This window comes from Odontesthes bonariensis, chromosome 22 (genome assembly GCF_027942865.1).
Source record: "Odontesthes bonariensis isolate fOdoBon6 chromosome 22, fOdoBon6.hap1, whole genome shotgun sequence".
Lineage (NCBI taxonomy): Eukaryota > Metazoa > Chordata > Actinopteri > Atheriniformes > Atherinopsidae > Odontesthes > Odontesthes bonariensis.
In genome coordinates this window covers 8,570,136-8,582,198 of record NC_134527.1, presented here as the reverse complement: position 1 = coordinate 8,582,198, position 12,063 = coordinate 8,570,136, and the positions used below count along the sequence as shown (strand labels likewise).

Sequence of the window (12,063 nt, the reverse complement as noted above, 5' to 3'; positions counted from 1 at the left end):
AGCAGTGCAAGACACAGAGACAAACACACGCGTTCTCGCTCCCTCTCTCTTTTTGTCTTCACACACACACACACTCACACATGCTCATGCACGCAGACGGCAACTTTCCTCTATCGGACTGACACCTCACACACGCTGGGATAGACACAGTCCCATTCTACAGTGGAGAAGAGGATAAGGAGTGACAGATCAGGAAAAAAAGAAATTCAGAAAAAGAAAAAGATTCCCAGTGAGTAACTGATTTTGATGATTATTTTACATTTACACTTTTTTTTTCTTTTTTTGGACTTTGCTGTTGCAGGGACTATGAGAGGGAGAGTTGGATGGAAGAGACTGTGGAGGGGGGGGTGAAAAAGATGGATAGCCAGGAACAAATGAAAGGTGACAGAAGAGAGCAGAGATGTGATGACAGTGCAACACTGGACTACTTCTCCATCAGTCTGTCCCTCTTTCTGTGGGATCTAATGCCGTTAATTAGCAGCGTGTGCTTGGAATGAGAGGAATGCCGTTGCGCGAAGCTGGAGAAGGGTTTGTTTCAGACTGATGTGCTTTTCTCTGTGCATGTGTGCGCGCAGGTCCTCTCTGTCTTCTCTTTTGCATGCTGGCTGCAGTGTGGTGGTCAGTTATAGTGATGTTGAGCAGATTCTCTGAGACACGCGCAGTTCTTGTTGTGATTACTAGAAACCTATTGATATGCAGATGGTCGGGGACAGAGCCGTCCCTGCGCTCCAGAAATATGAGTGATGTGTTCAAGGAAAGAGAGGAGTCTGACTGCCTCTCCTCCTTCTTATCGCTTCTATCTGACTCTCTCTGTATCCATCTGTCCCTCTCTGTCCAACGCCGTCTCTGGCATTCGTCCTCTCTTGTCACTTCCCTCCCTGCGTGTTTTTGCCTCTGCCACTGATCACTTTTGGAGACATGGTCTCCCCGTTTCTTACTATCCTCTCCTCTCTCAGTTATTTCATTAACTTTTCCCCTTGTCTGCAGCTTCCTCTTTGTCTCTGTCGCCTAAGCTCTAAGTGGTCTTTTTCTTCCAGCTCCTCGCTTTCTGCCTCCCCCATGTTGTTACATGCTGCTATACTAAGTAGATTCCTCTGCTGTGTGGAAATAGAGAAGATCGCAGAGTTGCGAGGAGCGCATGAGGGGTGGGTTAAGGCAGAAGAAAGAGAGAGGAATGACAGAGAAAGTGAAAAGAGGGGAGGGTTAGGGCGGGGGCACTGAAAAGGCTGACACTGGCTTGGACAATTAGCCCAGGGAGTCCGTCCTGGGGTGCTATTCTGAGAGGGGCTTTGGCCCCTGGGCTCTGGGCGCTGGGTCACGGGATGCCTTGACCCTTCCAGTCGACAGCTAGGCATGGGAGCCATTATCACGGCCTGATTGATTAGCACTGAGCGGAAATCCCTTTTCTTTTCTTTCCTAGGGAGAAAAAGACGGAAGGTTTTTGTCCTTTTGCTGCTGCTAGTTTAGTATCTGCCTGCCTTGATGCTGAAAGCTCTGCCTCTTTTTCTTTTTTCTTTATCTTTTTACTGTTGTCAACTGTTGAGGACTGATCTTTATAGACAGCATCTTCCCTTTTTATGTTTTTTTTTGTCTTTCTTTGGAGATGGATAGATAGATACATAGATAGAGAAAGAGTGAGAGTGTGTATGTGTGTGGGTGGGGGGGTGCAACAGTGTTGATGTATATTTATTTACTTAACAAGACAGGCAGGAACTGTTGGGGGACCTCATAGTATTCATGATCAAATTTTTTTTACACTCTGTTGTCTGAGCTTTTATGAGCTGTGCACCTGTGGCGATTGTTGGTGAGGCTACCTGTAGGTCATAAGAATAGTGGGGTAACATAAACTATGGGACAGCTTGGGAAGTTGAGCTTCTCTCTTGAGTTAATGTTGAATTGTTTCCCCAAATCCAAATCATTTCACTGTTTTCATCTTCATAGTCCCATCTCTCACTTACTCTCACTACTTCTGCTCTTCCTCGATGTGCAACTCCACCCCATCCCACCCCTCGACTGTGAGTTTAGTGGGGTGTTTAGCCCAGCTCAGGGCTGATCAAAGCACTGTGTGTCAGTCTGGGCTTAGCCCCGGCACTCCTAATGGAGCACCGTTTTCATGCCTAGTTGGTGGTGGAGTGGGAGGGATTGATAGGACGGTGGGGAGAATAAGAGTAGAGTGTGCAAGTAGACAAACTCGGCAACAGTTAAAGTTTGGGAGAGACAGACAGAAAGACGAGCAGAAAAAGGGGACTAACACAGGCATGGTGATTAAAGAAGACAAACCGATTGGCAAAAGGTGAAAACGTACGAATGAATAAAGACAACCACAAACAGAGGGACACAGTGAAAGCAAATTTTAGAAGGACTCTGGGTCAGAGGAGCAAGCAGGAAGCGTCATTCTAGCTCTGCTCTATTGGAGGCATTCAGCACCGGCACACAGTTTAGACCAACGAGGGATAGCTCAAACACATGGTTTAATTTTAAACTAGAAGCAACACCAAACGGGAAGAGGCCAGCATGTGTGTGTGTGTGTAAGAGAGAAAATCAGAATCACTTGTGTGTGAATTGTAAGCATCTGTGTGCCCGTATGCATAGGCCTCTGTGCCAAGCACCAGACAGACATGCCTGTAAACTGTATATTGATTTTTCACAGACTGTAAAAAAGCAATCCAGACTTTTTGACATTGGTTCTGAAAATTGTTATTTTATTTTCCCTTAATGAGACAATTTCAACTAAATCAGTAAATTCTTCAGTAAAGAAATGGAAGTCTTTAGTAGAGGGGGCAAACAGTCATTTTAAGAAAGAGAAGGAAAGTGCTACTTACATCTTATTATTGGGTCTATGGTGACTGACTTAAATGCCAAAGTTACATTTTTAAGGTTTTTTTTTAACAAAAACGGGAACAAAAGTTGATTGAGAAGTGATGATGGGGCAAACACTTTACATTTGTACTTTACATCTGAACTTTTCTTCTTTCTTCCTTCGCTGTCACTTTTTTCTTCATTTACTTTTTACATTTCCATTCCTTTCATATCTCTTTTCCTTGTTGTTAATCTCTCATTGTCCTTTAAATATTTTTTCTCAGTTTTTCTCTCCTATCTTTTTCTTATGTTCTTCCGTTACTGTACTCATCCCATCCCTTTCCAGTCAAGATGCCTGACACTTTTTAAACTTTGCATCATACTCGCCCAGGTCAACTTGACTTTACTTTCTGTACAGTATCTCCACTTCACTCTTTTCTCCTTGCCTCTTCTCTCCCATTCCCATTTTGCAATGATGATGTTTATACTCCACAGAGAAGAAAGGTAAGATAAAACTAGGATAATATTTCCCCTGACATACTTACTCCCTTAGTAAACATCCTCCGACAGATGTCCGAGCACAGGTCTGATCAGAGCAGGGTGAAGGGGGGCTGTGATTCAGTGCTGTTACATACACAAAGGCTACAAATTGGAAGCTGGTGTGGTAAAGGTTGGGGAGAAGGGTGGGGATGAACAAACAGACAAAGATCTTTCTCACCTTGAAAACTTAAGACATTCGGAGTAAGAGAAGAACACAAAAGGAGCTAATATAGCTCTGTCCATTGTCAAAAAACAAGCCTTTCACTTTTAGCTGGCACTGTCAGTTATAAATGGAATAGTGAGCATCAACTTGCAAGATTATTCCAAAACCTTTGGCTCTTGTCTGGTTGATATACTCTCTGTCAGCATGTGTCTGTACCTGACCAAAGATTGAATGATTGTTACCAGAGAGGACACAGCTCCCTCAGCAACATGTTGGAATGAAAAGTCTTTTTGATCGTGTCAGTTTCAGTAGTTGGAATCTCGCTGGTAAACTTTGATTCATCAATGATTTATACACATCAGTGTTATATCTTTGAGTTGGCTACCTCAAGACAGTTACTTTTCTTGAGATGGCCAGATTGAGATTGTATCATAACACACTGTAGGTTGTGGTCTTCAAGTTAAAAAATCTACTTCTGTCTGAACCAGTATGTCCCAAACTTCGCTGCTAACTCTCAGCTTCTTTTAAAGTTTGGTAAGGGTTAGGCCTTTGAACCACCCGGTCAGATTTATGCATATAAAACTGAGGTTGGGCTTAGGTTGGGAATTCATTATAGTTTGCCTTTATTTAAATCCTCTTAAAACTTCTACTGTATGGCAACCCCCCCCCTTTCCTTTGTTACTGGATTAACAGATATCCCCAGTGCTAGGTGGCATGAATAGAAGTGCAATTCATGTCTATCTGCATGGATACAACAATCTTTTTTATTTTTCTTCTAACTTTGATTCTAAGCTGGAGGAAAAGTGCAAGGGTGAGAATAAATAAGGGTTTTTCAATTAGCATATTTTTATCTACATACACTCAATGGAAACATTTGACTTGCCTCTGTGAAACAAATACAGTTAAGACTTTTGTATGCAACAAACCTCCAAAGAGCGAAGAAAACAGTAAAAAGCCAGTGCTCTTCCCTGGCAACACACAGCTCCCACGCACTCTGTGTCTAACCCCTCTCTCTGCCACTCGCTGTGTGCTTTTATCTAACTGCACCTGAAGGTGTGAAAACATGACAAGATTTGTTAAAATTTGGCCCCAATTAAGCTCCTTCACATGCACTTCCGAGGTCTGCATTTTACAACGGTTTCCTCACTGCACCCTCAGCTGGAAAATTTGGCTCGGAGGGGGACTCTGTGTGTAATTATTCTGGTAATCCCTTAGAACTATTCCTGTTCTTTTTTTTCCCTTTCTTTGTACATTTTTAATTTTTAGAGAACATGCTGATATTCAGCCTCTCTGTGATGTCACAACACATAACTTTCTCTCCAACTATAGACCTTAAATTCTGAAAATTTGTGAGATGTTTATTACAGAAAGGCCTTGGCTGTTTGTGGTTTTGAATGGTTCGGACGGTGTGACTGCATATTTTTCAGAAGCTGAACTTTTCAAAGTTTTCGCTCACTGTTGTGTCTTTCTGTTCGATTTGTCTACTTGCCTGTTTCACTAGCCTGGCTCTCACGCAGACCCTTCGTGCTTCGTGCATCTTCGTTACACTTCGTGACCTCGCATGAGGGTCTGGGCGCGCCTTGTTGAGCCCGAAGTCTTCGGTTACCCCATAACCGGGCCCGCCTCTATGCCTAGATCCAATCACAATCGTGGGGCGGGGTGTTAACAGATTAGCTGTTGCTAGCTCCTGCTTTGCTCGCTGCTGTTGTGTTTTGTTTATTTTCCACCACAGACCGAGAGACTGGTCGCGTCACGTCCGCTTTCGATATGATTGGTCGAAGTAGTACGTGACACACACATTGAATTCTCCAATCAGGTTCGAGAGGTTTTTGAATACAAGCCCCGCCTACTCACAGCAGAGAACAGCTAGGCAACCGACAAAATTCCAGATGGATGAGAAACATCCATCTGCGTGAGAACCAGGTTATGTTTCACTGCTTTTTAGAAGCAGCTTTTTGTCAGCCTTTTTGTCTGGTAACTTGTATGCGTGCTCATGGATCAGAGTTCGGTGTACGTGTATCTAAAGGCTGAGTTATACTTCTTTTAACTGCCCTTGCGCTTGCGTCTTGCGCGTATGTTAATGGCTCGAGACGTTTATACTTCATTTTGCTTTGTCGGCGGTTGCGTGTGCTGCGTGGCGATTCACCGCCAGGACAGTAGGTGGAGTATCGGGTTTTTTCAATGACAAGCCTCTTACGATGAAAGGAAATTCACCGCCAGGAGCTCTTTGGCAAGTCTCTCTTCCATAGATTCATGCTTCTTCTTCTTCTTGTAAATAGCCGGTATTTTGTCAGATTTTCAACACCTTGGGGGTCTAAACGACTACTTTCTCGCCTGAAAATGTTTCAAATGTTGCTAAAGTTATATATTAACAGAGTTTAGCCTATAGCTTAAGGGAAATCAGCTTTTCAGGCCGGCTGATTTCGGCTCGGGCAGGAGTGAAGTGCACTGTGTGTAAACGCTCTGCATACTATCAGATTGATCAAGTAGTAGGCGGTTTCGACCACAGCCAGTGGCTTGCGCTTGCGTCTTGCGTGAAGTTTAGAAAATTGAGGTGACACACGCAAGCACGCAATGGGGGGGCTTGCAACCGCGCAAGGGCTTGCGTTGCGGCTTGCGTCTTGCGTTGCGTCTTGCGTTACCGACTATAAACCAGGCTTAAGTGTGTATATCTGCCTGTCTCTCCCTGTCTCTGCAGTATTTTCATTCTAAGACAGCTCTCCGTTCAGCCCCTTTAGCATTCTTCCTGCCCAAGACTTTGACTCTTCTAACTTTCTGATCAAAGCAAATGAGGGATGAAAGGAGGGAAATGGAGAAAACCATTTATGAATATGCATTACTCAGCCTCTCATCAAACGAGCCTACAACCTTCCACACATGCTCAGACACTCAAACCCAAACAAAAGCAAGACTTTAAGATGTGCTTAGCCCAAAATATCTTTAGGTCACTGACATTCTTTTAGTTTTAAACACTACCTGACATTCACACACTTGAATATATACATATGTTAGAAACATATCCTCAGATATTTTTGCATGGGTTTGCATACAGTATATTAAGGGTTTTGACACATGCACTCAGAGAATATAGATATATCTCGAAGATCAGCAAATCAGAGAAAATCCCCTTAAGGCATTGGTGCAGTACAGTACAGTATGTATGAATACATTATGGGAGAGCATCATTAGCCATTGTGGGAGTAGTAGATGTTTGATGCACAATCTTTCTTTAAGCCTTTCACCAGTGTATCTGCATTGTAAGCTTTCCCACCACACATTTTACAGTACTGGCCATGCTAAACATCGATAGCAAAGGGTGAAAGCATCATTCTCAAATACTTTTCTGTGAGCATATATGAATAGCAAGGTCCTCATAAAGGAGGCTTTTTGGTTTCACTCGCTCATGCTGAGGTTTAGGCATCAAAACTACATATTTAGCGTAGGAGAAGTGATGGTTTGGTTTACTTATAATTACTTGCTGCACTGCAAACTAACAAAGGTCACCGGTTTTCACACAGACAGTTATTACTGTTGCACAGTGTACACATGTGCTGCATTACATTTGTAGCGCGGCAGGCCTAATGCAGAGCAAATCAGAGAAGAAGACAAAAATATCTAAAGTTTAGGAGCATTATTAACAAAAGAAAAGCTAAATCAATGTACAGGTTGACATTTCTAATGAAGGATGAGCTTAGCACAATGTCAGTGATGCAGCATTTCAGATGAAAGCAACTAGTTTACACATCCAGTCCACAATGCAAATACACATATGTACTATCTAAATATATATATATATATTTTTTTTGGCTATATTGCCCAGCACTAATTGCGGCTCTATGTAAATGCTAATTAACATTGTAATTATTTGTATGTTTGCGGTGAATAGTGTTTGCAAAACTGTAAAAAAAAAACAAAAAAAACTGTTGTCGCTGTCATGGAGAACTTATAAAAGCTGCGAACTGAAGGAGCAAGGTCATTAGAGTTCACCTGTGGCTAACAGCACACTGTGGTCACTTCTTGAGGGGAAAAGGGAGGTCAAGCGAAGTGACAGGAAAAATGTAATTTTACACCAAGCAGGCACGAATGCTCTCACCTAGGCAGAACAGAAGGATACAAGAAACACCGAACATCTGGTGGCATAGAATTTAACCTGGGCATGTCTAACATACAGTTTGGGATTTCTTATGGGATGGTTTTGAAAAGACAGAAGGACTGGAATGACAACTTAAGAGGTGAAGAGGCTAACAGCAAAAGTGACTGTGTCAGGGGAGAGCAGAAGAGTATAGGAACACAGGAGACTCAATTCAGAGCAGAAAACAATTTTACGAAAGGATATTACAAGACATGATTGGGACAAGGAAGTGCAGTAGAGAAGATGCTATGAGGGGGGGTTTATGAATCCGGCAGAGGCTAACAGCTGGCATGATTGTGGTCAAATACAGGACAAGAGGACAAGAAGCTATCGGAGGGGCTGTCGCTGTGAGGTGAGGAAATAAAAGGTACAGATAGACCACAGACATGACTGTGATGAATGTGGACTTATAGAGGACTGGAAGGAAGCTGGGTGGAAATGAAAAGGAGGATGGATAGCACACAGGAGGCTAACACCACTATGGCCACTTGGGTGATTGAGGTCAGAAAAGAGGGAGAGTTACAAAGATTTGAGGAAATGAAAGGGGACATGTTATATAGGGTAGGACTTAAGGCGCTTCTTGCAGGGAAGACAACGGTCATTGCACACAAGTCAAAGGACGTATAGAGGGAAAGAAGCTCAATGAGGAGAAGAGGAAATAAAGAAGTTAAAGTTAAGTTTTCAGAGTGATTATTAACTTATACAATTTTCTTATGGAGAAAAGGCCCAGAATTGGTGAAAATTTGAAGTGATACATACGGTAATCTTCTCAGAGTAAGTATATGAAATTTTGTTGAAAGTGCAATTGTGGAACTCAGATTTACTTTATTTTATTCTGTTTAATTTTATTATTTATACATTGTTCTTCGTGGGTCGCATTTCACATTCAGGTCTGCTCTTGATGGCTTGTGCATCAGTGTTAGGATGCTGAAACACTGCCATTCTCAGTTATTTTAATGTTTACTTCTCCTTCAGTCAAACGAAAACCTGCCATCATCACCCCGTTTGTAGAAAATGTTCACCAGTCTGAGACTGTGCCACATTATTAATAATTCACCCCATTAAATATGCATGCATTTTCCATCAATTGAAAAATCAGCATGGGGGCACATAATAGCGTGCATAACTTAATCTTTGGTATAAGGATATTTCTGATGTATTTATCTTTCTTAGTTATGAAATATATATGGTATGTTCAAAGGCTTTGGACTCTGCCTCTGGCAATGTTGGCTCTATATGTCCATCTTTGTCCGCTCAAGTGAAGCCGCTTTCTGTAAATGTGAGTTTCTGTTTATGCCCATATCTGTCCGTATCCGTCCATTGTATTGTCTGTTGTTGTGTATACGAGCTTGCTCTTCTTTATAAGTGTGTATGTGAATGAGTGTCAGTCTCTCTCAGAGCCAGAGCTTTTAATCTATTAAAGCCTGATTCTTAAACACTAATCAATGTAGCCCTTTATGTTTCCATTACTGTGCAGAAGGAAAGGCATAAATAAAGCATGACAGAGGGAGCTCTGTGGTGGCCTCATAACATTGCAAAGGTTGCTCAAAGGTTGCTCAAATGCACATAAAAAAAAAAAAGCTTAAAGAAAAACAAACAACAAAATCTAAAATTTCTCAGCGAAATGGAATCTACCTGAAAACTGTGGTGGATAATTACATCATGATAATCTTTTTTCAGCTTCATTTGACAATTTCAGGGAGTACATTTTTATCACAGCCTCCCTCCCCCACTGTGAAAAAGAGATCCTACAAAACACAGACAACATTTCTTTTTTAATCATCCAGACATAAATGTTTTGATCTAAGACTAAGGCAAAGAGGACTTTTTTTTAATTGGAAAGTTAAAAAAATGCAGGTAAGAAAATGCAAAATGTCTCTTGTGACTCTACAGTTAATAAGACATGTATATGTGACACCATTTCCTTTCATTTAGAAAGATACATGAATGTCTATATTGCAATGTGTGTTGTACCATAGCAGCCTGATGTCATTGGCCTCCCACTACTCTTTTTCTTCTTTAAATGTAGCGCTCCTTGCCTGCTGTATTGCATCACTTATTCCCTTAACACCATATTTAACTGGTGATATATGCACTTTAGCTTTCAGCTGTCAGGAGATAACGCTTTCAAGCTATGCAGCTGACAATGTGTACTACCATTTTAGGGATGATTTACAGCAAATGACTGCAGTGCAACAGGAAGCAACAGCTGCCCCCAACCCCTTTTCCAATTTAAACCTACTAAACTGACAGTATTTGCCTCTTCTCAGAGCCCACTTTATTAGCTACGTCTGCTTATGTACATGTCCCTCAACCCCAATTAATTTAGTATATGTTAGTGGCAGATTTGCATTTGAGATGTCCCTGTCTTTGGAGTAAACTTTATTAGTGTTGTCTGCGTAACCCAGACAACACCCCACACTCAACCTACACACTCAAACGCATGCACACATTTATTTTACTGTGCTTAGCCAACAGTGTTCTCTCTGCAGGAGTGTACGTGTGTGTTTTTCCGCTCCACTGTGGTAGTTTATTAGCAATGTCTCCTTTGATAGTTAGTGTGCAGGCTTGATTATGGCTGAAAGGGAGTGGGCCGGGCGCTTGGCCGGAGAGGAAGTCTGCCTAATGATATTAACAACATCCTTTATTAGACAGCTACTGCAGGCTGAGGGAGGGAGATTATTGAAAGCAAGAGGGAGGGAGGCTAGGAGGGGGAATAGAAGGAATTGGGAGTTGGAAAGAAAGAGGGAAATGGGGAGGGAAGTTTTTTGGGTTAATCAAAGAGACAGTATGTGGGGTTGCGGGTACCTCGTCTTTGAGATTTAATCAAATGAAAAAGAAAAGGAAACACTCACTAGACAGAAACCAGGTGAAAATAAACGGAACAAAATTATGGGATAATGATAATCTCCGACCTGTATACTAAAACTAGATAATTTCTCATGATATATTAGAGAGAACTGTCATATCACAAATTGCTTAGCAACTCTATGAGCTGGGCAGGACAAGTAAAGATTGCTTGGAAAAATGTTTCCGTGATTAATTATTTTATGTTATACAATTATTTAACAGTGATTTGTCAGAAAATACTAGTCCAAAGGTTCAGGATTTCAAATAATGATTGCAAATTGCCATACGGCCATACCCACCTCACAGAAATCCTGAGGGAATGGCTTTTATCAGTTGAAGCAAATTGCCAATTTTCTTAAAGCTTTTTAGCAAAATACAAGTCAAACTATCATGGGGCCAGATAACCACAGCAGATAAACGTTTAATGGAGACATCTATTATTGAACATGACAACTGAATCTCAAAAGAGGAGCAAGTGTGATTTGAATTGCGTTCAGGAGCGTGAGGTTTGTTGACTGTAGCAATCAGAGCAAATAAAGAACTGAAGGGGGTCCAGGAGCTTTGGTTGCCATTTTAACCAGTTACCATGACAGCGGTGTCAAGAAGGATTTGGGTGTCGTCACCAGTTTAACAGGCTTTGATTATCAACTCTAACATGTGAACGATTATTTGTATTCTCTCAATGATTATTCAGTCATTGAATGATCTCTTTCATCATTGTGTATTTGACTAATAAATGTAATATGTTGAAAATAGTTTTTTATATGAAAAGTAGAGGCTACATAAGACTGTGGTGTTGACCTTACAGTGAGAGACGGCCAGCTCATGTAAATGATTCTGTCCTGGCCAGATTTACGCAGAAACATCCAAACCTGGCTCGTCCTGTGCCAGGTAACCACATGGTAACGTCTCATCAGTGTTGAGGTACATAAACAGAGAGCCTTCATACTTGGAAAGAAATTCACAGGCCAAAGCTGTAATTGGCAGATCAGACTTTTAAATGATTGGAAATCGTTGAATCTCTCTAATCAACAGACCCAAAATGAGAAAGCCGATTCTTTAGAAACTTGTAGGATCGCATGGAAAACACAATCCACACACACTTTCAGGGAGGGGCATGTAATTGCTGAATGGAGTTTCATTTAAGGAAAAACCGCTGAATTGAAAAACTGAGATGAGCAGTAATCAGTCGGTAAGTCTAGATGTGAGAGTGAGCTCTTTTGCTCTTAGTATAATATGTGCTTTTATACTCTTTCCAATTCTGAGTTTTGGAGAAAGTGAAAGCGCACATCTCATCCTTTCTAACTTGTAAAAGTACCAAATGTAAAAGTATACAAAAAGAGAGGGCGCGTCTTAGAAGGTAGTGGGCAAAGAGAACCTAACTACTCTATTCAAAGCTCTGCTCAACTTCCTTTCTCCCTTATCATGCTATGTCTTACACTTCTTCAAACTGTTTAGCATTTTGTCACTCAAATTTTACACAATTTTCATCTAAAAAGCAGTTTTATAATATGAAAGAAAACAATAAGAACTCAAATTAAAAAAGAAATCAAGAATAGATGGAAGAGATGTTTGAGGA

At 41.4% G+C, this 12,063-nt stretch overlaps 1 protein-coding gene across 2 annotated transcripts in view; it reads left to right on the top strand.

Annotated features, from left to right (window-relative positions):
* Positions 1-12,063, top strand: part of cntfr (ciliary neurotrophic factor receptor) — a 201,300-nt gene continuing 189,237 nt past the window's right edge. Inside the window, exon 1 of one of the 2 annotated variants that reach the window (XM_075455975.1) lies at positions 1-229. The gene's annotated coding sequence lies outside the window, so the exon portion shown is untranslated. Of the gene's footprint in view, positions 230-481; positions 529-12,063 lie in introns of those variants that run through there. The other variant, XM_075455976.1, reaches the window with a different exon arrangement.